Raw genomic sequence first — 25,859 nt, forward strand, 5'->3', positions numbered from 1 at the left:
TAGCTTTTATACATGTAATCATAATTATCCGCTGCAATGTCCCACAACTTCACAACAAGCATCAAATGAATCTACACATCAATCTGGTTGCTTCAATAGTAAACATGACCGGTCTATCTGGTTTCGTTCAAATAATACACATACATGACACCACTCCATCATATACAATTCTAAATCATCATGATGTCTGGCGCTTGATACCACCACAATTATGTACTGCATGAAATAAGTGTTGAATCCATATCTGTGGCATGTCCGTGTAAATGCGGGTTTTACCATATATTGCTGTGCTCGCTGCGCATATTTGAAAGTATAGCGACTCATATGTGTGTAGTTTGTATGTTCTCTTTATGTAATATTTTTTTTTTACTTCGACAATATAGATTAAGGGGCATATTCAATTCCTGTCGGATCCTTTCCGATGCAAAGGATCCGGTAGGTCAGTATTCAATGCCTCAGCCAAACTCGACAGGTTTTGGCCGTTCCAACAATGGCAATCTGACATTTTTAAAAGTCAGATTGACATTGTTGGAAACGGGGCTAAAAGCTGTCGAGTTTGGGCACGCTTCCGACAAGATACGTGGATTCCGATAATATACGTGTTTTCTGACAAGTCGGGAATTCCCGTCTTGTCAGAAAAAAAAAGGCGGCATTGAATAGGTCGGAACCTCTTCCGACTTAAAACAGTCGGTAACTGCTGTCTTTCCAACAAGGCAGCAGTTTCCGACAGCAATTGAATATACCCATAAGTGTCTGCAATTCTACTATATGCATCACCATGTTAAGATGTGTGAAACCAGCTTTGAGTAGAGATCAGGAGCGGTTCTTGGTGCGGGCAAGCAGTGCCTGCGCCCGGGGTGCTGCGGCCTGGGGGCGCGGCCGCAAGCACCGGCGCCTACCCGCACCCCGCTCCCCGGCTGCAGCAGGCGCCGTGGGCTGTGTGGGCATCCGCTGCAGCCGGCTCCACTGACTGACACTAGAGGTCATTATTGACCTCTAGTGTCTGTGCGGCGTTGCTATGGGAGAGACGTCATGACGTGTCTCCCATAGAGAGGAGCCGAGGGAGGCCAGACGGAGCAGAAGCAGAAGCAGTCAGGAAGCAGGAGCATAGCAGTGGCAAGTATTGTTTTTTTTTATTTTTGTGTATGTTTGTAAGCGGCTATTAAGGGGCACAGCGACATGTGTCACAACTACTGGGGGCAAAGCAACAGGGGGCACAACTACTGGGGGCAAAGCAACAGGGGCACAGCGACAAGGGGCACAGCGATGGGGGCACAATTACTGGGGCAAAGCAACAGGGGGCACAGCAACAGAGGGCACAACTACTGGCGCAAATCTGGGGGCACAGCGACAGGGGGCACAGTGATGGGGCACAACTACTGGGGAAAATCTACTGGGGGCATAGCTATAGGAGGCAAATCTACTGGGGCATAGCTACAGGGGGCACAGCTACAGGGGGCAAATCTACTGATGGCAAATCAACTGGGGGGCACAACTACTTGGGGCAAATCAGGGGGCACGGCTACTGGGGGCATAACTGTGGCCACGCCCCTCCCCTATGAAGCCACGCCCCTATTTTTGCAGCGCGCACTAGCTGTTTTGCTGCAGGGGGGGGGGCGCCAGTGGAAACTTTCGCACTGGGCGCCACAAGGTGTAGAACCGGCCCTGGTAGAGATGTGCGGGTTCGGATTTACCCGGAACTCAAAATGGCAATTTCTTGGCTCTCAGATGTCACGTGTTTTGAGTAATCAGTAAGAAAAATCTGGATAAATCCGAACTCATGTTAATTTTGGCATCAAGTACCGAATAAATATGAACCAGCACTACTCTAGTTTTGAAATCTAAACTTACCCATTCATACTACCCACTGACACCTTACAGACACTAGTGACAGCCACTCAACTTGGAGGAGGCCATAAAACTAATCATATAACTTTTGAGGATACACAGTTGAAATTTAATTATATTTCAATCACACTCCCTTAGTGAATGGACACAAACCCACAAAACTATTAGGAGAAAATAATATTTTTTTTTAAAGTGGGGAAATGCTTTATATAGCTTATAGCTTTTCCCCCTCTTTAAAAAATTTCATCTCTGATCTACAACCCTCTCTGAGTCGTCAAGAAATTATTTCTAAGATACCAGTGAGTTCAAAGGTTGACAGCGATGGCATTTCGATGAATTGAAGAAATATTTATTCACTAAATGTGACTCATTCCACAAGATAAGATGAACTGCCGCCAATAAATATCATGGTGGATGTGACATATATAGGTTTGTTAACCCAATACATGCCTGTCTTAGTAAAAAAATTAATTATCTGCATTGCAGAAAAAATGAGCATGGCTACATCTGTACCACATAACCACTAAATATACTTTAACAATAAAACCACATAAACATTTTTACATTTACGTAAAAAAACATATAAGTTTGCTTTTCCTATAGATTTAAAATAAATCTTTGTGTATCTATTTAAATAAAAGCACAAGCAATTAGTTTATATTTTGAACAAACTATTTAAACTAGTAAACCAACATCACAGCTTCCCACACTATCATATATGCTTTAAAGCTGTCAAATTTGCGATTATCTCCCATGTGCAGAGCCTCACATGCAAACTAAGGCTTGCTTAGGACCTAAATAAAATAAGGGGAAAAAGAAAGTGCCTGTAAAGTGGAATGTGTACAATTCACCATAGGACTCTGGAGAGGTGCAGAAGTGTGTCTTTACTACCTGCATATATGCTGAGCAATGGCTGCAGAGGCACTTCCTGAATAACAAGTGGATGCAGTGATGCAGCTTCCACCATCCACAGTACACCAGGGCCCTCATTCCGAGTTGTTCGCTCGCTCGCTACTTTTAGCAGAAATGCAAACACAAAGCCGCCGCCCTCTGGGAGTGTATCTTAGCATAGCAGAATTGCTAATGAAAGATTAACGATTCTGCTATTAAGTATTTCCTTGCAGTTTCTGAGTAGCTCCAGACCTACTCCTAGATTGCGATCACCTCAGTCCGTTTAGTTCATGGTTTGACGCCACAAACACGCCCAGGGTCTGGCCAGCCACTCCCCCGTTTCTCCAGCCACTCCTGCGTTTTCTGCTGGCACTCCTGCGTTTTTTAGCACACTCCCGGAAAACGCTCAGTTACCACCCAGAAACACCCACTTCCTGTCAATCATTCTCCAATCAACAGAGCGACTGAAAAGCTTTGTTCGCCCGTGAGTAAAATAGCATAGTTTTGTGTAAAATTGCTTAGTGCGTGCGCCCTGTAGTGCATACGCATGCACAGAACTGCCGGATTTTAGCCTATTAGCAATTCTGCTAAAAATAGCAGCGAGCGAACAACTCAGAATGACCACCCATATACAGTATCTACATCCTCCATTTAAATATAAAGAACAATAAACCAGTGTCTGGGTGTAAAACAGTTTGACAGATGTTGGATGCGGGAACAGTGTGCAACAACGAACAAGCATGAACTGAAATAGGTGTGAGATTAAGTAGCATAGTCCTGGAATTTTGAAATAGAACTGAAAGTTCTCCCAGTCCTAGTGACAAAGAAAAAAGTCATGGGTGTAGACCCTGTCTTAATGAGCTCACTACTGGGCAAGGGCATGGGACTGTCCTGCTTCCCAACATGTGCTTCTTCAGGGGTCTCTCAGGGACTCAATCTATGTTGATGGGTGTTCTGACACACTCAGTCGGTGTTAGGTGAGGTGGAGGTGTTGGCTCACACACCCCTAGGAGGTGGTATCTGTTGTGCTCATACAAGGCACTGTCAGATTGTACCATATAGTTGTTGGAGGGTCCTTGCACCATCCAGACTCTGTCAAACATAATGGAGATGCAGATTGATTGTCTTGGGGGACAATTGGTATAAGCGATGGGATGTTTTCTCATAAGTGGCTTTCCACCGCAACCTGCAGTTTTGCAGAGCATCTTGCATGTTGTTCTCAACTTGTGGTCTAATGTTGAACTTAGTATTAGGAATGATGGTGCTTGTGCAGCTGGACAAAAGGCATTGTGCAGGAGAGGGAAATCCATCTCTCTGAGTATTTCTCAAATTGAGCAACATACAGTAAATATGTCAGAACTATCTCTGTAACATTTATATAATGTACTGCCCTTTCTGCTACAGTAGTTCATTGGACTGTTGATAGCGAGAACTACTGGTGACGTGAGCTGTCCAACACACTAGTGAAAGTCTGGAAGTCACCACTCATAAATTGCATTGCATTGTCAGTAAGTAGCTTGAAGCAATAATATTATTATACTCTAGGATTGTAGCTAAAACAAAACAAAACATTTATTTGTTTCCAAAATGATACACAATTAATCAGTTCATATATAAAGATATATACATACAAACATATTCATATAGATAAATAACATACAGTATATAAAATATATTAAAATGACAAAAGAAAGTGCCTTGTTGTTGGTTTAGCAATATTACTTATAATGCTCTTGTAAACAATCATTTAAGTGTCCACATGCAAGTATAAACCATATATTTTACAGGCTAGCGCTTAATGCTGGGTACCTGCTTCAGGCATGCTCTCTTCAGACACCATACCAACAGCCCCCTCTGATCCTCAATATGGCTGCCCAGGTGGTGGAGAGTACATCATACAGTATGTTAATTACTGGAATCTAGGAAGGCTCTTTTAAAGTCATACTAATAGCTATTCTGTTCTGCTGGCATGCACTGTATAGTGATGTTTATACAATGAATTAACTTAATTGCATATGCACCATTAGTCATATAACTAGGAACATACTAGAAACATAAAGTTGCTAGTAAGTATTTTCTAGAAATATTTTTCTCTACAATTTGCCATTTACAAAACTGTACAAATTCATTACTGTTCACATATTGAAGAATCTATACAGTGGGAAGAATCATTGTCAAGTGGGTATCAAGAAGATTTTTCCTTTAGTTTACAAATCCTTACTGATGGCAACTTAGTTGTCTTTCAAACATCAGATGAGGCCCTTCTGTTACATAAGTTAAACCTCTCCAATCTTTTGGTCTCTTCCCAATTTTAACAATTGAGTCACAGAGTCCAAAAGATACATTGCTCTTGGTTCCTCTGACATACTGTAGATAGTCTCCAACTATGGAGAACCTGTGTGTTTTCGGTAGAAAATACGTTTTTTATTTTTTTATGGATGATCTAATAGGATAGCCTGTAAAACAAATTGGTGAAACATGGGGAAAAACTGCGAGAAATTGACATTTTTCGCACCCAATGTTTTACCGCGGCTAATAGGATACCATCCTTAGTAAGAAATTGTAAACGTGTTTCTTCTGGGTTCATCTTTGAAGGTCCGGTCATGCTACAAGTATACATATTATATATTCATTACTTCTAGGTGAATGAAATTAAACAATTTGTATTTACCAAATAAAATCTAAATACTTAAAATGTGAGCTAGCAATATTAAAGACAATGTTTAAAACATAGCCACTGTTTGCAAATATACAATACATACAGTATATACTAAATAATAATAAAAAAATATGTAGCTAAAAAAATATTTTTCCAATATTTACATTAAAAAAAAAACTTTTAGGGAAAAAAAGAAAGAAATACTACTACTACTACTACTACTACTACTACTAATTATTATTATTATTATTATTATTATTATTATTATTATTATTATAACAACAATAATAATAATAATAATCAAATATTAAACTAACAGATACTTGTTAAGCACACATTTTTATTTATATTTCAAATAATATATAAGTAGCATAGTCATATATTTAGTCCTTGGGGAGTAGTGGTTCTTAATTTATAGATCCATATCCAGAACACCTCCCTCCTGTACTGAATCTGTCTCCTTCTCTTGAAGACATTTTTATTTGCATGATAGCTTTAACTGATAGATTTTCAAAAGCATCTAAAGAACACCATTATTTTATTTTTAATTCACAATTTTAGCTACAAAAACTGGTACAGCCATGGGTATCAGGTTTCCCCCAAGCTTTGTCAATCTCTTCATACAAAACTGTTTGAAGAATGGTATATTTTGAGTGGCCTGTTTGGAAAAAATTAACAAATTATGCATTTAGCCAATATGTTTGAACGATAGTTTTTGGCCATTTTCCACTGTTTGGGAGCAAATGTTTGATTGTCATTTGCTCTCATCCATTACCAGATTTTCTTTCCAACCATATAATCTGCCAGATAATTGTATAGTGCTTGCCCAGGTTAACATATTTTTTATGGATATATTGTCAGTGATTCTGATTTCTTTTTCTTTTAATATTTTCATATTTGCTTGATTGTGAATCAGGTGCTGTTCATATCCATTTCAGACTCTTATTGGGGAGGTTCCACAATGTCTGGAGATGTCATATGTCCTCAATGCACCTATTTATTGTGGAGGTAATCAACTCAGACTGGCTTAGGTTGGTGCTTAGAGCACTTGGGGAATAGGTTGCACTTGGTTTCTTCTTGGTCAGATTGGGTCTACTCAGGTATTCAGGGTGGCCACAGCTCTTTTACAGACAATATATTGGCAAACATTAATTACAATTTCAACATACTTAATATGAAACACCTGCTCGCCTGAATTAGGAATAGATGACTAGGTGATACGATGATGTACTTGCTTCTTTTATTAATTCTTGTCTTTGTGATGCCTCCAACTGAGTCTGTTGATAGTAGAGGAGTGCCACCAGAGGTTGGCTCGGGAAACCCCTATGATCTATTATTATAGATTTGATGGACCTACAACTACCTCCATTAACTAATGCACAATGAAACAAAAGGACGGCAAATAAGCTCTCAGTGATTTGTTATAAGGAGGATAGAAGGCCAAGACAACAACAATAAATATATAGTATAATGTTTAAGTAAGCATATGTATACTTTAAATACTGTATTTATTTATACTTTGAATTTACAATATCTCTTTCTCTGTCATCGTTATATCTCACCCTCTTTAGAATTTATCATATCACCAAAAAACATTAGTGCTTAGACTCCCCTATAATGTATTTGATATAATTTATAAATATGTAAATGTACATAGTATACCTCCCTTAACCCTTTGTAAAATTAAACAGTTAATCCTATTCCATAACCCTCCTTCATCTCACGCGCACACAGTAAAAGAATGTAACTACAATATAGTACAATATTACTGTAATTCTCAAGTAATGTCAATAAATTATGGACATCAGTACAATGGTGCATCCATATTTGGTAAATAGATTCATCTGGTTGTATTTTAGTAAAGTTGCCTTAGATACATGTTTTTATTGCTTGACTTGAATTTACCTGTGTTCTATTTACAGTAGATCTACAGTGTTTAGATCTATGTAGGTCTCCTGTCCAGTGCTTATTTAAATGCCCATAGGGAGTCTCAAATAATGATGTGAATGTAATGCATTCTTATATGTTATATCTATTGCAACAATTAGCAGATTATTTTTCACATATCTATTATTATGTATTTTGATTCTGTAGATCTGTAACAACAAAATCAGGATGACACTTGCAGCATCAGCGTAATACAGGTCTTCACTCAGCATGAGACAGACACCAATTGGAAGTAACAGGAGACAAACAGGAAGTGAGTCACCTCGGCATGACCTCATCTTCCATGATGCACAGCATGCATTTACATCCCCCCTTTCAAACTGGAAGGATGCAGAACATAGATGAAACAAATGCAACAATGTGACAATGTTAGGCGTGAACAAAAGAAAAGACATTATACAATAAAGTCTTGGAACTTTGGATTGGGTTTGGACACACGGCTCGATCTGGTAATGGTACACTGGGAACCTATAGGCATGTCCGCTGTGACACCAGAGAGCTCTATTACTTCAGAAGTGGTCTCTGAGGAAGGACTGTCCATGCAATGCGACTCATCACTGACATTGGTTGCAGCTGTGGTAGAAACTGATGAGTCAGGCTGTGTAGAGCTTTCTTCAGGTACACTTAACAGATCGCGGGGGTTGCATTCATAGAGGGCATTATCAGACTGTACCACGTAGCTATTTGGATGACCTGCAGGATGCTGAACCACTGCCATTCTGTCAAATCCTTGCTCAGTTTGTATGCGGACAGGCTGGCCTGGAGACAGTGGTGGCAGGTGGTATGCTGATCTGTCATAAGAAGCTTTGTCAGCCATTCTGCACTTGCTGGTGTTCTCCCGTACCTGTTGCTCTACTCTGGGTTGCAGGAGCTGCTTTGCCATTGGGATGCCTGTGTGGGTGCGCCATGCTATTAGGCACTGTACAGTGGGTGGAAGTCCATCTCGGGGCGTTTCTCAAGTTTAACAGTGCCAAGTATATGTCCGATCCATCTCGTGCACACTTCTCCATTAGGTGCTTTGTAGAGCGGACTGCACGCTCTGCCAATCCATTTGACTGTGGGTAGTGTGGCCTACTAGTGATGTGCTGGAAGTCCTATGTATTCGCAAAGTCCTTGAACTCTCTACTCTTGAATTGCATGTCATTATCAGTGATCAGCTGCTGTGGGGTGCCATGTGCTGCAAAGTGTCTCTTCATCTGTGCAATGACCATGTGACTTGTGGTGCTGGGCAAGTAGTTTATCTCGAACCATCCTGAATAGGAGTCAACTAGTACCAGGTACTCCTTCCACCTCCAATCTAATAAATCAGCTGCAAGAATGGACCACGGAAGATCAGGAATGTCATGGAGCAGCATGGGCTCCCATGGCAGGTGTGGAAGCAAGGCATTGCAGGGTGCACAAAACGAGACAGCACGGTGAATGTCACTGTACATGGAGGGCCAGAATGTGGTTTCACGGGCCCTACGCTTGGTAGCCTCCAGGCCGGGATGGTGAATCTGCTGGGTGTAGAACGTCTGAAGGGCAGCCGGAATCACGAAGCGATGACCCCGCAGGATGACACCATCAGACACTGTGAGCTCATCTCTCATACAGTAGAAGGAGCGAAGGCAGTGAGGCATTTCTATGGAAGAGGCTGGTCAGCCATTGAGAATGACAGCAGAGAGACTCTGGCAAAGATCATCTGCAAGTGTAGCAGCACGCAGCTCTTCCAGCTGCTTGGTAGGGAGCACCTCCACAGCCATGAGCTCATAGTCATCCTCAGCAGCGTTCATGTCAGTACTCAAAAGGAAGGCTTGAGACAGAGCATCAGCAACGTACATTTCTTTGCATTACCTATATATGACATCCAGGTTGTACCGCTGCAGCTTGAGCATCATGCCCTGAATACGGGAAGAAGCAGAGTGGATGGGCTTCTTCAGTATGGTGATGAGAGGCTGATGGTCGGTTTCCACCATGACAGGATGGCCATAGATGAAGTCATGTAAACGGTTGCAGGTGAACACCAGTGCCAACAGTTCTTTCTCAATTTGTGCATACCTGGTTTCAGTGTCAGTGAGAGTCCTGGAAGCTAAAGCTACCAGTCTGCGGTGTTGAAGGCACACGGCCCCTAGACCACTCTGTGAAGCGTCTGCAGAGAGGACTACCAGATCATGCACGATGAAATATTGCAGGACCGGTGGATTTGTCTTCAATCAATCAACAGCAGCCGTGTGTGCATCCAGCCAGCACCATTCTGAGACCTGGTGGAGTAGCTGCCGCAAAGGTGCTGTGGTTTCACTGTATTGCGGAACAAATTTAGACAGGTAATTGGTCATCCCCAGGAAGTGCTGCAGCGCCTGTTGGTCAGCCGGAAGCGGCATCTGCTGGATGGCAGTGATTTTATTCGGATCCGGTTTGACGCTTTGACTAGTGAGCACGTGGCCCACGTATGCCACTTCTGTAACTCTAAACTTGCATTTGTCTGGGTTGAGCTTGAGGTTTAAAGCACGGGCCCGTTCAAGTACCTGGTGCAGTCGCTGGTCGTGTTCTTCCTTGGTGCGGCCCCACATCAGGATGTCATCGACAATGATTTCACAGGGATAGCCTGCAAACAGTTGCTCCATGCAACGCTGGAAGACCTCACTGCCCATACTGATTCCATAGGGCATGCAAAGGAAGACATACCGCCCTATTGAGGTCATGAAAGCGGTGAGCAGGGACGAAGCTCTGTCCAAAGGGATATGCCAGAATCCGCATTTTGCATCCAGGGTACTGAAAACTGTGGCACCTGGCATGTCAGCAATCACTTGCTCGATGGTGCGGAGAGGGTGATATTGATGCAGCAGTGCTTTGCTCAAGTGTACTGGATCAATACAAAGATGTACAGTCCCATCCATTTTTGATGTGGCCACCATGGCGGACACCCACTGTGTTGCTTCCTCTATGGGGCAATGACACCCAATTGAGTCATTCTGTGGATCTCTTTAATGATGTTGTCTTTCATTGTGATAGGAACCCTCCGGGGGGCACAGACAGTAGGTACAATGGAGTCATCCAGCCTCATATGGTACACAACAGGAAGCTTGCCAAGTGTACTGCAATCTAATCAATCCTGAAAGTCTTTTATCTCTGGGACGGTCATCTGTGTTGCGTGTACATCAGGCCCCAATTTGAGAAGGCCTAGCTTCATACTGTCAGGGAGGCCTAGCAGTGGTTTAACCTTTTGATCCACAATGTGGAATAGCAAATCAGCATGGGTAAACTTTAGCTTTGTGGATCCCAGTGTGGTGATGATCTGGCCACCGTAAGCTAAGCTATCACGTTGATCTTGTCTCGTGGGTTTATCAGTGCAGTTGGATCTATTTCACATAGCTGTTTGTAGGATATGACATTGCACTTCGCTCCTGAGTCTATTTTGAGTATGGCCACCTTGTTCATATGCTTTGTTCTCAGTTTGATAAATATTTGCCCTTTTCATCCAAGTGGTCTACACTATCACAAACAGTCATGTGAACCGATTCACACCCTGGCTCCGTTTCAACCTGGTTAATCCGCTGTCGCTTTATGGAAGTTTGATCTTTGGAGCGGCAGCACCTTGCAAAATGATTCCATTTGCCACATGCATTACATCGTTTACCATACGTGGGGCAGCTTTGTTTGTCAGGAGGGTGCTGTGACACGCAGTTCTGACATGTGGAGGATCGGCGCGGAACGTCTGCCATGACACACACCTCAGCGTCCTTTCTTAGTTCCCTTGTGCCCTTTTCAGACTGCTCATTTAACATACAGTTATTTATGGCAGTTTCTAATGTGAGGCCCTTCTCCCGCAGCAGCTGTGCACGTATCTTGTCGCTGTGTATGCCGCATACAATTCTGTCACGGATGAGCTCCTCTGTGAGGATACCAAAATTGCACTTCTTTGCCAGCAGCTTTAGCGTTGAGACGTAGGACTGTATAGTGTCATTACCCTTTTAGTTTGTGCTGTTGAAAATAATTACATTCTTTACTGGCATGCAGATCTCTTCAAACTTTGCAATTAGGATGTCAGGATCCTCTCTGTCTTCTCCGTCAGCGTATACAAAAGCATCTGATTTGTCCACAGCATCGGTGCCTGCGATGTTCAGCAGCGTGTATGTCTGGATTTTGATTTGTCTGAAAGGCCTGCTATGGAGTATACGTGCCATTCCCTTTTAAACCTCAGCCAGTTGTCAGCCACGTTTTCATCAAATATCAGCGGATCTATTCTCCTGAGACTGTGCCATGGCATCCCAGTTCCGACACCATGTAGATGTGTAACAACAAAATCAGGACGACACTTTCAGCATCAGTGTAATACAGGTCTTTACTCAGCATGAGCCAGACACCATGTGGAAATAACAGGAGATAAACAGGAAGTGAGTCACCTCGGCATGACATCATCTCCCATGATGCATAGCATGCATTTACAGGCTCCATATGGATTCTCATTTTAATTATACTACATGTATATTTTCCTGTACTGCAAGTCTGTACACTTGAGCTGGAACATAGATGATACTATTTTTCTCACTCTCCCATTTTTTGTCCCCCCAATTCTCTTTTTACAGTATGTTGCTTTTATTTTATTTATTGATTCTTTTTCCTATGTTGCCTCTTAACTAATTGCCTAGTGATACTTCATCACAAATTCTTCTCTCCTCTTATACCCCTTTTCCACCTACAAGCACAGGTCGCAGCCGAGAGCCTGACACGGGCGCTGCCCGGCTGTGACCCGTGCTCAGCCCCTTTCCGATCAGCAGTCACCAACCCGGCATATTGCCGGGTTGGTGACGCTGCAGGGGGTGGCGCTGGGTGGCGCTGGTAGATCACATGATCTACCAGCGCCACCCTTCCATATAGTGTAAACGGGAGCATTTACACTACAACCTTACCCGGATCATTCCCGTGTCCTACCCAGGTAGATACCCGGGTAGGATTCACGGGTCACTTGATCCGGGTTTTTGCGGGGAGGCCCTTTTCCACTTGCAAAGACCACGGGTAAATGCGTGCCCCCGTGCATTTACCCGTCTTTTTTGAGCTACTAGGAAAAGGGGTCTTATATTCAACTCGCTGTTTCATCTCTCACCTCAATTCAGACAAGTATCTCAGCCTCTTCTTGTGATCTGACTGCCTCTCCATTCAACAGCTTCACATTCCATCCCAAAGTTTCTGGTTCCAACTGTCTGCTAGCACATCTTAGACCCCTCATCTCTCTCCCTTACCAAATATGGGAGGAGAATGACAGTTACCGCTTCCCTAGCTGGATAACTCAGCAGTTTTACTTTTCACCAATTGATGGGTCCATTTACAAATACTCGACTTATAGCGGGATGTACTAACCTCCCCCGCTGCGGTATCTTGCTTTTCTGTGTACTCCCTGTGTTATCTCTGGAGTTACTGAGTTTTCACTCCTCTCCGCTGCCCAGCGCTACCCGCTGCTCCCCCATGCTGCCCGTTTTTTTCTCACCTCTCACCGTGGTCTGCCACATCACCGCGGGCAGAGTCCAGGATCCAGCGTCCCACAAGCCATACACACACAAGCCAGTGTGCGCCTGACACAGGGGCGCATGCGCAACTAACAGGGGGAGCGCAGCGCTGATCAAGAGCTATGGAGAGTGCAGTTATCAGTGGCCACAGCGGTGATGATGAGGCGGGCCACAGTGAGAGGAGAAAAGAACAGCAGTGTGGGGGAGCAACGGGCAGTGGAGAGGAGACCAGTAACCATGGAGATAACACAGGGAGCACAGAGAAAAGCAAGATACCACAGCGGGGGAGGTTAGTACATCCCACCCAAAGCGCAGAGATAAAGCCGCTAATGCTTTGCCTGCTACTGCTGCAAAACAGGAGGTGGCTTCAGTGACTATTACCAAAACTAGCCCTGCTGAGGAGAGTTAGCGGTAAGTCACCCCCTCAGTGGTGTAGGCAGGAGAGAAACTGGACTTACTCTCCGCTCCATTATATTCAATGGTGGGAACTTTGCGGTCAGCGGTTGACCGCGAGTAACCTCACCGCTGACCACAAAGTTCCCACCATTGAAGATAATGGAGCGTCATAGTGCTATGCGCCGTCTGACAGCTCAGACGCGCACAGCCAATCAGGAGAGTGCCACGACGTGGCGCTCCCTGATTGGCTGAAGGGACCCTCTGTGACAGGAGTCACGGGGGGTCTCAGCAGTCGGGGAAAGGGGTCCCATGTGTAAACATGGGACCCCTTTCAGTGCTTGGTCCGGGTTTGGCGTTTTATTATTTTGCCAAGTACGTGGATTACAAACAAGAAGAGGACAGATCTACACTGGATTTTTGTGAGTATAATTTTATTTACAGGTACCCCATGGATTCTACTGGTGAAGGGGACCTCGTCGGCGTGTGAACATAGGTAAGTATGTGTGTGTCGATGTGCATGTATGTAATAAAGTTTTACTTTCACGGTGTGCATGTACTGTTTTTATTTGGGTATTTTTTTTGCAGGTACCAGCGAGCCCGTTTTCCCCCCACATGCTGGTACTTGTGGTTCTCTAAGTACCAGCTTGCGGAGGAGGCGTGCTGGGACTTGTAGTTCTGCTCCAAAAAACAATATTCTTTATTTTTGTCACTTGGCTATCAGCCTCCCATCGGCAGCCCTTGGATGGGGGGGACAGCCTCGGGCTTCACCCCTGGCCCTTGGGTAGCTGGAGGGGGGGACCCCTTGATTTAAGGGGTCCCCACTCCTCAAGGGTACCCCGAACAGGGGTGACTAGTTAGTGATTTAATGCCACGGCCGCAGGGACCGATATAAAAGTGTTCCCCGGCTGTGGCATTATCTCTCTGACTAGTGGAGCCCGATGCTGGTGTTAAAAATACGGGGGACCCCTACGTTTTTTGTCCCCCATATTTTTGGCACCAGGACCGGATGCAGAGCCCGGTGCTGGTTGTGAAAATACGGGGGATCCCCTGTCATTTTTCCCCCCGTATTTTTACAACCAGGACCGGCTCAAAGAGCCCGAGGCTGGTTATGCTTAGGAGGGGGGACCTCACGCATTTTTTTTCAGGATTTTTTACATATTCCCACCCCTTCCCACTGAAAAACATGCTCTGATCTCTCCATATTATTTTAGTGAGTAAAAAAAATATATATATATTCTTTTAAAAAATATATAAATAATACTTGTGGCTCCTAATAGACAAACCAAGTACGTAATCCCTTCTAATATAAATAGATATGCTATTAGCAATAAAAAAAACACACAAAAAAACATGTTTTTAAAAAATGTTATTAGATCCCGCCAGCAAAATGAGGCGGGCTGAAATTGATGAAATGACTGTCGAAAAGCACTGTTGTCGAATCGACATTCTTCAATTGAATATACTTTTGTTGAAATGCCGCATTTTTACCATTGCAGACATGTCGAACTTGACAACTGTCGAATTGCAAAAAGTTGAATTTGTAACGGCCGTTTTTTTGTCGAAAAGTACTGTATTGCATTGTCGAATCATTTTTTTGTGTTGAAAATGCCCCGTTTTTCGACATTTGCGGCAATTCAACCGCAATTGCATATACCCCTTTGTCTGGTGCCCTCTAGCACCGCTTCTAATTCCGCCTCTGACCCTGCACCCCCTTCCCATCACCATCACCCCTCAGTCATAGCAGTCCTCATTTTAGCATTCCTACCCCCTATATTTTAAATAGGAGCAGTGTGCAGCCCATTCAGTGCGCAGCCCAAAAAGGGGCGTATTCTTTTGGGAAGGTCCAAATAGTACCCCCAATTCAAATGATGCCACATGGTAGTGCAACTTTATTCACATACATTATATCATGCAATAGTGTCCCTTCTTCACGTTACATCACAAAGTAGTACCACTTTAACTTGTATACATTACTAATCACAGTAGTGTTCCTTATTCACATTACATCACACTGAATTGATACTTATTCACATTATACCACACCATATTGCTCTTTATTCACATTAGACCACACTGTAGTGCCTTTTCTATACATTACGCCATACAGTAGAGCACCTTATACACATAATGCCACACATTAGTAATGCCTTTATACACATAATACCACACAGTAATGTCCCTTACACATATGACACAAAGTATTAATGTCCTTATAAACATAATGCACTTTACACATCATGCCATCCCTTATACACATAAAGACACACATAATGATTCTTACACATATGCTGCACAATATTAATGCATTTATACACATTACAACATAATGTCCCTTACACATATGCCGCACATTATTAATGCATTTATACACGCCACTCATAATGCCCCTTACACATATGCCAAACACTATTGCTCAACGAACCTACCCATACACATATCCGCTAACACTGTGACCTCTGCCTCTGCTTGGATACAGATGTGTCCTCATACGTTTTGCCTTAATATACCATGCAGCCCCCATCCAGCTCTGCTAACGCTGGGCACCTTTTTTTGCACAAAATGCATCTTATTTTCATTGCTATGTGACTAGCATGCACAAACAGCTTCTGCTGATTTCCAGGAAAACACTGTAATGTAGAATTTCGTATGCAGATACAGCCGCAGTCACACCCAGAATATAGGCATGCCGCATATCATTTTAATCAGCAGAATCTGCTTGTGAACCTAAGCATTCCAAAGACCCTAGGCATTTGCCTAGTTTGCCTATGCCTAGGGTCAGCTCTGATGCAGCAGTTATATTGGCTTTTATGTAATCCTTTTTAATTACAAAGAGTAAAAAATAAATTCTTTTACAAGAAATTGGTGAACAAGTGTTTGCAAAGTCTGTCTATGTGTTTTAAATACTTATACAAGCTTGGTATAATACGCAGGGATCTTAAGGCCCCTTGTCCTTTGCAGATTTTCCAATACTTGGTAGTCTTCATGAAGGGGTGCACTGTGTTTTGTGACCTACTGCTGGGGCAGATTGAGGATTTGGGAAGGGGGGAGGTATCTGCCCAAACCTTTACTCATATTCTCCTATAGTGCATCCCAGGTTCAAGGCCATACTGTTCAGATGGATTCAGGAACATGGCCTGACATTTATACAGTATATCAATGTGGTCTACAGGATTGCATTAGAAGGAATAAGAGTATTACAGCAGCCACTACTGCTGGTAATATGAAGTGATGATTTTTCTATCTCTGTTATTGGAGTACAAATATTCTTTTATATATAGTGCTATTTAATAACCTATTCACACTATTGAGTGCCCCATTATTTTCTTCATTTTCCACAATAACACACACACACACTCACACACAATCACACATGCACAATCACATAGAAACACACATATTGTTACCATACAATTTATTGCACTCAAGCAAAATAAACGTACCCCATACTTCTACTGTGAAAAGTCCATCTTTTAGTTACCATAGCGAGACAAGTTTAGTAATTAAGTGTTGTGAAGCATACTGTATTTATCATATATTTGAATGTGATATAATATCACACATGGAAAAATAGATTCTCATGGGTCTTTCAGACAGCAGAAATATTTACAAACCAAAATCTTATCATTTCCCCCCCCCTGAAATCTGTACAGTGATCTGTAACAATAGGCAGAAGAGATGTGGCGAAGAAGGGTTACCTGGTGTGAAGCTACGAAGCACACTCCCAGGGAATACACAGCAATGTGTTACTTCAGAACCCCACCTTCCATAAACACTTCATCATGCTGAAAGGTGGGAAGTGAGATGCTGTCACAGACCTCTCACTGATGATGTTGTTTTGTGAAGTTGCTCTTGCTGACACAAAGACATTTCAGTGGCCGGCTACAGTACAATGCATTGTCTTCTTTCACAGAGCTATAAAATAAGTCATCAATCATATGACAAAATGTGTCATTGCCTGCCATGTAAGATAATGTGGTAACCCCTCCAGCACTGCATTCTTAAGACACATCAAATTAATTGCTAAAAAACTGATCTAAACCATTTCTCTTGATTTGCTATATTGTCTGTTTTATACCTAGACAATGTCCTTATTTTACAGCAGTACCTGGGGGAGTATGTGAGCAGAATCCGCTCCAGATTTCCAGACGTCTGGAGAGTCTTTATTGTTCGGGGACTTAGTAAATGGAGGATGGCATATTGTTTTAATGGACTTATCACTCAGGGATGAAAAGACCTGGCAAATGAAAGAAAGTGTGCTGGCAGCTGTGTCACTAAGCGTATCTGGAAAAGATCTAATTCTAGAATAATGCTGCTGTATTTTATACAGGTACAGCTTTATATATATTAACAGCACAAATTAAGGCTGTGTATCTGTCAGTAGGGTTGTGTCTATTCTTCCTTTGTGATCAGGACCTGGAAGTGACATTACGAGAGGGCAGAAGAGAACTTCTGCCCTTACAGCACCTACATGTTTTCTCCGTTCGTTTGAGGTCATTATTATTTTTTTCTGTGCACCAATGGACCCTCGCGGGCTCACTTCGCCACAGGTTACTATTCCAAATAGTTTGTGACATGGACCCAGGGGTTTATGAGAAAGGTCCTCTCCACGAAGGGAAACTAGACGCTACCCTGTCAGTATAACAGAAATAAATACATAGACTAAGATAAGTGCATGGGTTGGGTATGAAATAGAGATGAGCGCCTGAAATTTTTCGGGTTTTGTGTTTTGGTTTTGGGTTCGGTTCCGCGGCCGTGTTTTGGGTTCGAACGCGTTTTGGCAAAACCTCACCGAATTTTTTTTGTCGGATTCGGGTGTGTTTTGGATTCGGGTGTTTTTTTCAAAAAACCCTAAAAAACAGCTTAAATCATAGAATTTGGGGGTAATTTTGATCCCAAAGTATTATTAACCTCAAAAAACATAATTTACACTCATTTTCAGCCTATTCTGAACACATCACACCTCACAATATTATTTTTAGTCCTAAAATTTGCACCGAGGTCGCTGTGTGAGTAAGATAAGCGACCCTAGTGGCCGACACAAACACCGGGCCCATCTAGGAGTGGCACTGCAGTGTCACGCAGGATGTCCCTTCCAAAAAACCCTCCCCAAACAGCACATGACGCAAAGAAAAAAAGAGGCGCAATGAGGTAGCTGTGTGAGTAAGATTAGCGACCCTAGTGGCCGACACAAACACCGGGCCCATCTAGGAGTGGCACTGCAGTGTCACGCAGGATGGCCCTTCCAAAAAACCCTCCCCAAACAGCACATGACGCAAAGAAAAAAAGAGGCGCAATGAGGTAGCTGACTGTGTGAGTAAGATTAGCGACCCTAGTGGCCGACACAAACACCGGGCCCATCTAGGAGTGGCACTGCAGTGTCACGCAGGATGTCCCTTCCAAAAAACCCTCCCCAAACAGCACATGACGCAAAGAAAAAAAGAGGCGCAATGAGGTAGCTGACTGTGTGAGAAAGATAAGCGACCCTAGTGGCCGACACAAACACCGGGCCCATCTAGGAGTGGCACTGCAGTGTCACGCAGGATGTCCCTTCCAAAAAACCCTCCCCAATCAGCACATGATGCAAAGAAAAAGAAAAGAAAAAAGAGGTGCAAGATGGAATTATCCTTGGGCCCTCCCACCCACCCTTATGTTGTATAAACAAAACAGGACATGCACACTTTAACCAACCCATCATTTCAGTGACAGGGTCTGCCACACGACTGTGACTGATATGACGGGTTGGTTTGGACCCCCCCCAAAAAAGAAGCAATTAATCTCTCCTTGCACAAACTGGCTCTACAGAGGCAAGATGTCCACCTCATCTTCACCCTCCGATATATCACCGTGTACATCCCCCTCCTCACAGATTATCAATTCGTCCCCACTGGAATCCACCATCTCAGCTCCCTGTGTACTTTGTGGAGGCAATTGCTGCTGGTCAATGTCTCCGCGGAGGAATTGATTATAATTCATTTTAATGAACATCATCTTCTCCACATTTTCTGGATGTAACCTCGTACGCCGATTGCTGACAAGGTGAGCGGCGGCACTAAACACTCTTTCGGAGTACACACTTGTGGGAGGGCAACTTAGGTAGAATAAAGCCAGTTTGTGCAAGGGCCTCCAAATTGCCTCTTTTTCCTGCCAGTATAAGTACGGACTGTGTGACGTGCCTACTTGGATGCGGTCACTCATATAATCCTCCACCATTCTATCAATGTTGAGAGAATCATATGCAGTGACAGTAGACGACATGTCCGTAATCGTTGTCAGGTCCTTCAGTCCGGACCAGATGTCAGCATCAGCAGTCGCTCCAGACTGCCCTGCATCACCGCCAGCGGGTGGGCTCGGAATTCTGAGCCTTTTCCTCGCACCCCCAGTTGCGGGAGAATGTGAAGGAGGAGATGTTGACAGGTCGCGTTCCGCTTGACTTGACAATTTTGTCACCAGCAGGTCTTTCAACCCCAGCAGACCTGTGTCTGCCGGAAAGAGAGATCCAAGGTAGGCTTTAAATCTAGGATCGAGCACGGTGGCCAAAATGTAGTGCTCTGATTTCAACAGATTGACCACCCGTGAATCCTTGTTAAGCGAATTAAGGGCTGCATCCACAAGTCCCACATGCCTAGCGGAATCGCTCCGTGTTAGCTCCTTCTTCAATGCCTCCAGCTTCTTCTGCAAAAGCCTGATGAGGGGAATGACCTGACTCAGGCTGGCAGTGTCTGAACTGACTTCACGTGTGGCAAGTTCAAAGGGCATCAGAACCTTGCACAACGTTGAAATCATTCTCCACTGCACTTGAGACAGGTGCATTCCATCTCCTATATCGTGCTCAATTGTATAGGCTTGAATGGCCTTTTGCTGCTCCTCCAACCTCTGAAGCATATAGAGGGTTGAATTCCACCTCGTTACCACTTCTTGCTTCAGATGATGGCAGGGCAGGTTCAGTAGTTTTTGGTGGTGCTCCAGTCTTCTGTACGTGGTGCCTGTACGCCGAAAGTGTCCCGCAATTCTTCTGGCCACCGACAGCATCTCTTGCACGCCCCTGTCGTTTTTTAAAAAATTCTGCACCACCAAATTCAAGGTATGTGCAAAACATGGGACGTGCTGGAATTTGCCCATATTTAATGCACACACAATATTGCTGGCGTTGTCCGATGCCACAAATCCACAGGAGAGTCCAATTGGGGTAAGCCATTCCGCGATGATCTTCCTCAGTTGCCGTAAGAGGTTTTCAGCTGTGTGCGTATTCTGGAAAGCGGTGATACAAAGCGTAGCCTGCCTAGGAAAGAGTTGGCGTTTGCGAGATGCTGCTACTGGTGCCGCCGCTGCTGTTCTTGCGGCGGGAGTCCATACATCTACCCAGTGGGCTGTCACAGTCATATAGTCCTGACCCTGCCCTGCTCCACTTGTCCACATGTCCGTGGTTAAGTGGACATTGGGTACAACTGCATTTTTTAGGACACTGGTGAGTCTTTTTCTGACGTCCGTGTACATTCTCGGTATCGCCTGCCTAGAGAAGTGGAACCTAGATGGTATTTGGTAACGGGGGCACACTGCCTCAATAAATTGTCTAGTTCCCTGTGAACTAACGGCGGATACCGGACGCACGTCTAACACCAACATAGTTGTCAAGGACTCAGTTATCCGCTTTGCAGTAGGATGACTGCTGTGATATTTCATCTTCCTCGCAAAGGACTGTTGAACAGTCAATTGCTTACTGGAAGTAGTACAAGTGGGCTTACGACTTCCCCTCTGGGATGACCATCGACTCCCAGCGGCAACAACAGCAGCGCCAGCAGCAGTAGGCGTTACACGCAAGGATGCATCGGAGGAATCCCAGGCAGGAGAGGACTCGTCAGACTTGCCAGTGACATGGCCTGCAGGACTATTGGCATTCCTGGGGAAGGAGGAAATTGACACTGAGGGAGTTGGTGGGGTGGTTTGCGTGAGCTTGGTTACAAGAGGAAGGGATTTACTGGTCAGTGGACTGCTTCCGCTGTCACCCAAAGTTTTTGAACTTGTCACTGACTTATTATGAATGCGCTGCAGGTGACGTATAAGGGAGGATGTTCCGAGGTGGTTAACGTCCTTACCCCTACTTATTACAGCTTGACAAAGGGAACACACGGCTTGACACCTGTTGTCCGCATTTCTGGTGAAATACCTCCACACCGAAGAGCTGATTTTTTTGGTATTTTCACCTGGCATGTCAACGGCCATATTCCTCCCACGGACAACAGGTGTCTCCCCGGGTGCCTGACTTAAACAAACCACCTCACCATCAGAATCCTCCTGGTCAATTTCCTCCCCAGCGCCAGCAACACCCATATCCTCCTCATCCTGGTGTACTTCAACACTGACATCTTCAATCTGACTATCAGGAACTGGACTGCGGGTGCTCCTTCCAGCACTTGCAGGGGGCATGCAAATAGTGGAAGGCGCATGCTCTTCACGTCCAGTGTTGGGAAGGTCAGGCATCGCAAACGACACAATTGGACTCTCCTTGTGGATTTGGGATTTCAAAGAACGCACAGTTCTTTGCGGTGCTTTTGCCAGCTTGAGTCTTTTCAGTTTTCTAGCGAGAGGCTGAGTGCTTCCATCCTCATGTGAAGCTGAACCACTAGCCATGAACATAGGCCAGGGCCTCAGCCGTTCCTTGCCACTCCGTGTGGTAAATGGCATATTGGCAAGTTTACGCTTCTCCTCCGACAATTTTATTTTAGGTTTTGGAGTCCTTTTTTTTCTGATATTTGGTGTTTTGGATTTGACATGCTCTGTACTATGACATTGGGCATCGGCCTTGGCAGACGACGTTGCTGGCATTTCATCGTCTCGGCCATGACTAGTGGCAGCAGCTTCAGCACGAGGTGGAAGTGGATCTTGATCTTTCCCTAATTTTGGAACCTCAACTTTTTTGTTCTCCATATTTTATAGGCAGAACTAAAAGGCACCTCAGGTAAACAATGGAGATGGATGGATTGGATACTAGTATACAATTATGGACGGACTGCCACGGTTAGGTGGTATAAAAAAACCACGGTTAGGTGGTATATATTATAATAATAATACAATTATGGATGGACGGACTGCCTGCCGACTGCCGACACAGAGGTAGCCACAGCCGTGAACTACCGCACTGTACACTGGTTGATAAAGAGATAGTAGTATACTCGTAACAACTAGTATGACACTATGACGACGGTATAAAGAAAGAAAAAAAAATACCACAGTTAGGTGGTATATATTATAATAATAATACAATTATGGATGGACGGACTGCCTGCCGACTGCCGACACAGAGGTAGCCACAGCCGTGAACTACCGCACTGTACCCTGGTTGATAAAGAGATAGTAGTATACTCGTAACAACTAGTATGACACTATGACGACGGTATAAAGAAAGAAAAAAAAATACCACAGTTAGGTGGTATATATTATAATAATAATACAATTATGGATGGACGGACTGCCTGCCGACTGCCGACACAGAGGTAGCCACAGCCGTGAACTACCGCACTGTACACTGGTTGATAAAGAGATAGTAGTATACTCGTAACAACTAGTATGACACTATGACGACGGTATAAAGAAAGAAAAAAAAATACCACAGTTAGGTGGTATATATTATAATAATAATACAATTATGGATGGACGGACTGCCTGCCGACTGCCGACACAGAGGTAGCCACAGCCGTGAACTACCGCACTGTACACTGGTTGATAAAGAGATAGTAGTATACTCGTAACAACTAGTATGACACTATGACGACGGTATAAAGAATGAAAAAAAAACCACGGTTAGGTGGTATATATTATAATAATAATACAATTATGGATGGACGGACTGCCTGCCGACTGCCGACACAGAGGTAGCCACAGCTGTGAACTACCGCACTGTACACTGGTTGATAAAGAGATAGTAGTATACTCGTAACAACTAGTATGACACTATGACGACGGTATAAAGAAAGAAAAAAAAATACCACAGTTAGGTGGTATATATTATAATAATAATACAATTATGGATGGACGGACTGCCTGCCGACTGCCGACACAGAGGTAGCCACAGCCGTGAACTACCGCACTGTACACTGGTTGATAAAGAGATAGTAGTATACTCGTAACAACTAGTATGACACTATGACGACGGTATAAAGAATGAAAAAAAAACCACGGTTAGGTGGTATATATTATAATAATAATACAATTATGGATGGACGGACTGCCTGCCGACTGCCGACACAGAGGTAGCCACAGCCGTGAACTACCGCACTGTACACTGGTTGATAAAGAGATAGTAGTATACTCGTAACAACTAGTATGACACTATGACGGTATAAAGAATGGAAAAAAAACCACGGTTAGGTGGTATATATTATAATAATAATACAATTATGGATGGACGTACTGCCTGCCGACTGCCGACACAGAGGTAGCCACAGCCGTGAACTACCGCACTGTACACTGGTTGATAAAGAGATAGTAGTATACTCGTAACAACTAGTATGACACTATGACGACGGTATAAAGAAATAAAAAAAAATACCACGGTTAGGTGGTATATATTGTAATACAATTATGGATGGACGGACTGCCTGCCGAGTTCCGACTGCCGACACAGAGGTAGCCACAGCCGTGAACTACCGCACTGTACTGTGTCTGCTGCTAATATAGACTGGTTGATAAAGAGATAGTATACAATACATACAACAATATACTACTATACTGGTGGTCAGGCACTGGTCACCACTAGTCACACTGGCAGTGGCACTCCTGCAGCAAAAGTGTGCACTGTTTAATTTTAAATTAATATAATATTATGTACTCCTGGGGGCTCCTGCTATAACAACCTGCAGTGCTCCCCAGTCTCCCCCACAATTATTATAAGCTTTGCCTTTTATACATTGATGTGCAGCACACTGGGCTGAGCTGAGTGCACACAGACTGAGTCACACTGTGTGACTGGCTGCTGCTGTGTATCGTTTTTTTTCAGGCAGAGAACGGATATAGCAGAGAACGGATATATTATATTAAAATAAATAAAAGTTAACTAACAACAACTGCACTGGTCACTGTGGTAAACTCTGTCTGACTCTGCACAATCTCTCTCTCTCTTCTAATCTAATTTCTAATGGAGAGGACGCCAGCCACGTCCTCTCCCTATCAATCTCAATGCACGTGTGAAAATGGCGGCGACGCGCGGCTCCTTATATAGAATCCGAGTCTCGCGAGAATCCGACAGCGTCATGATGACGTTCGGGCGCGCTCGGGTTAACCGAGCAAGGCGGGAGGATCCGAGTCTGCTCGGACCCGTAAAAAAAACATGAAGTTCGTGCGGGTTCGGTTTCAGAGAAACCGAACCCGCTCATCTCTAGTATGAAATCCCGATGCTCATCCTGACAGTAAAAATCCCTGATGGATCCCAGTAAGTATTTAAACAATACCCCTATCCCACCCCTCCTGTAGTCTAAATCTAATCATCCCCTCCCGCTGCCTAACCCTAGCACCCAAAGCCTAACCCTAACCCTCCCCCTAGTGCATACCCCTACCCCATAACCCTCCGTACTTACTTCCAGGATATCTTGGGATTTTGACCACTGGGATCCCGCTGACAGTACTCTGACTGTCATGATCCCAGTTGATGGTATCCTGATCACATCACCTGAGCACATCACCTGAGCACATATGGTTTTATCAAAAAAAGAGAGACCTGGGGTTATATGTAATAGAGTCCGAGTTTGCCGGAAGTGCAGATTGTTGGCTGAGAATGGTCTTATTTTAAAAGTAGCAATCATTTCCAAGGCAAAATCAGGTTGGTTTTGCATTGTAAATGATTGCCGCTTTAAAAATATGGCAATTTCCGGCCGACATCACACTGCACCGGCAAACTCAGACCCTATTACATATACCCCTTGCTTACAGAAGTAAACCTCAAAGGTAGTAAAGGGAAGGTACATTCATCCTATACAAAGTAGTGATGAGCGGGTTCGGTTCCTCGGAATCCGAACCCGCCCGAACTTCACCTTTTTTTTACACGGGTCCGAGCGACTCGGATCCTCCCGCCTTGCTCGGTTAACCCGAGCGCGCCCGAACGTCATCATCCCGCTGTCGGATTCTCGCGAGACTCGGATTCTATATAAGGAGCCGCGCGTCGCCGCCATTTTCACACGTGCATTGAGATTGATAGGGAGAGGACGTGGCTGGCGTCCTCTCCGAGTCCGTTGTATTATATTAGAACTTAGTTATAATTGTGGGGAGGATTGGGGACGGGGAGCAGCTGTTAGGGAGTACAGTGCAGGGTTTTGAGTTTAATCCGTTGTTTCTCTGCCTGAAAAAAAATGCTCCACCATATCTGTGCTCACTCAGTGTGCTGCACTGCTGCATGATATATCTGTGCTGAGTGCACTGCTCACACTGCCTAATTGTGGGGACTGGGGAGCAGTTATAGCAGGAGTACAGTGCACAGTTTTGCTGACAGTGACCACCAGTCCAGTATACGTTTGTCTGCCTGAAAAACACTGTGGTGTTTTTTTTTTTTCTTTCTTCATGCTAGTTTGTTTAGCAGTCTGCTGACACTGCAGTGTCCACCAGGTCCGTTATACAGTATATTATATATATAATTAAGCACTAAGCAG

This window comes from Pseudophryne corroboree, chromosome 4 (genome assembly GCF_028390025.1).
Source record: "Pseudophryne corroboree isolate aPseCor3 chromosome 4, aPseCor3.hap2, whole genome shotgun sequence".
Classification (NCBI taxonomy): Eukaryota; Metazoa; Chordata; class Amphibia; order Anura; family Myobatrachidae; genus Pseudophryne; species Pseudophryne corroboree.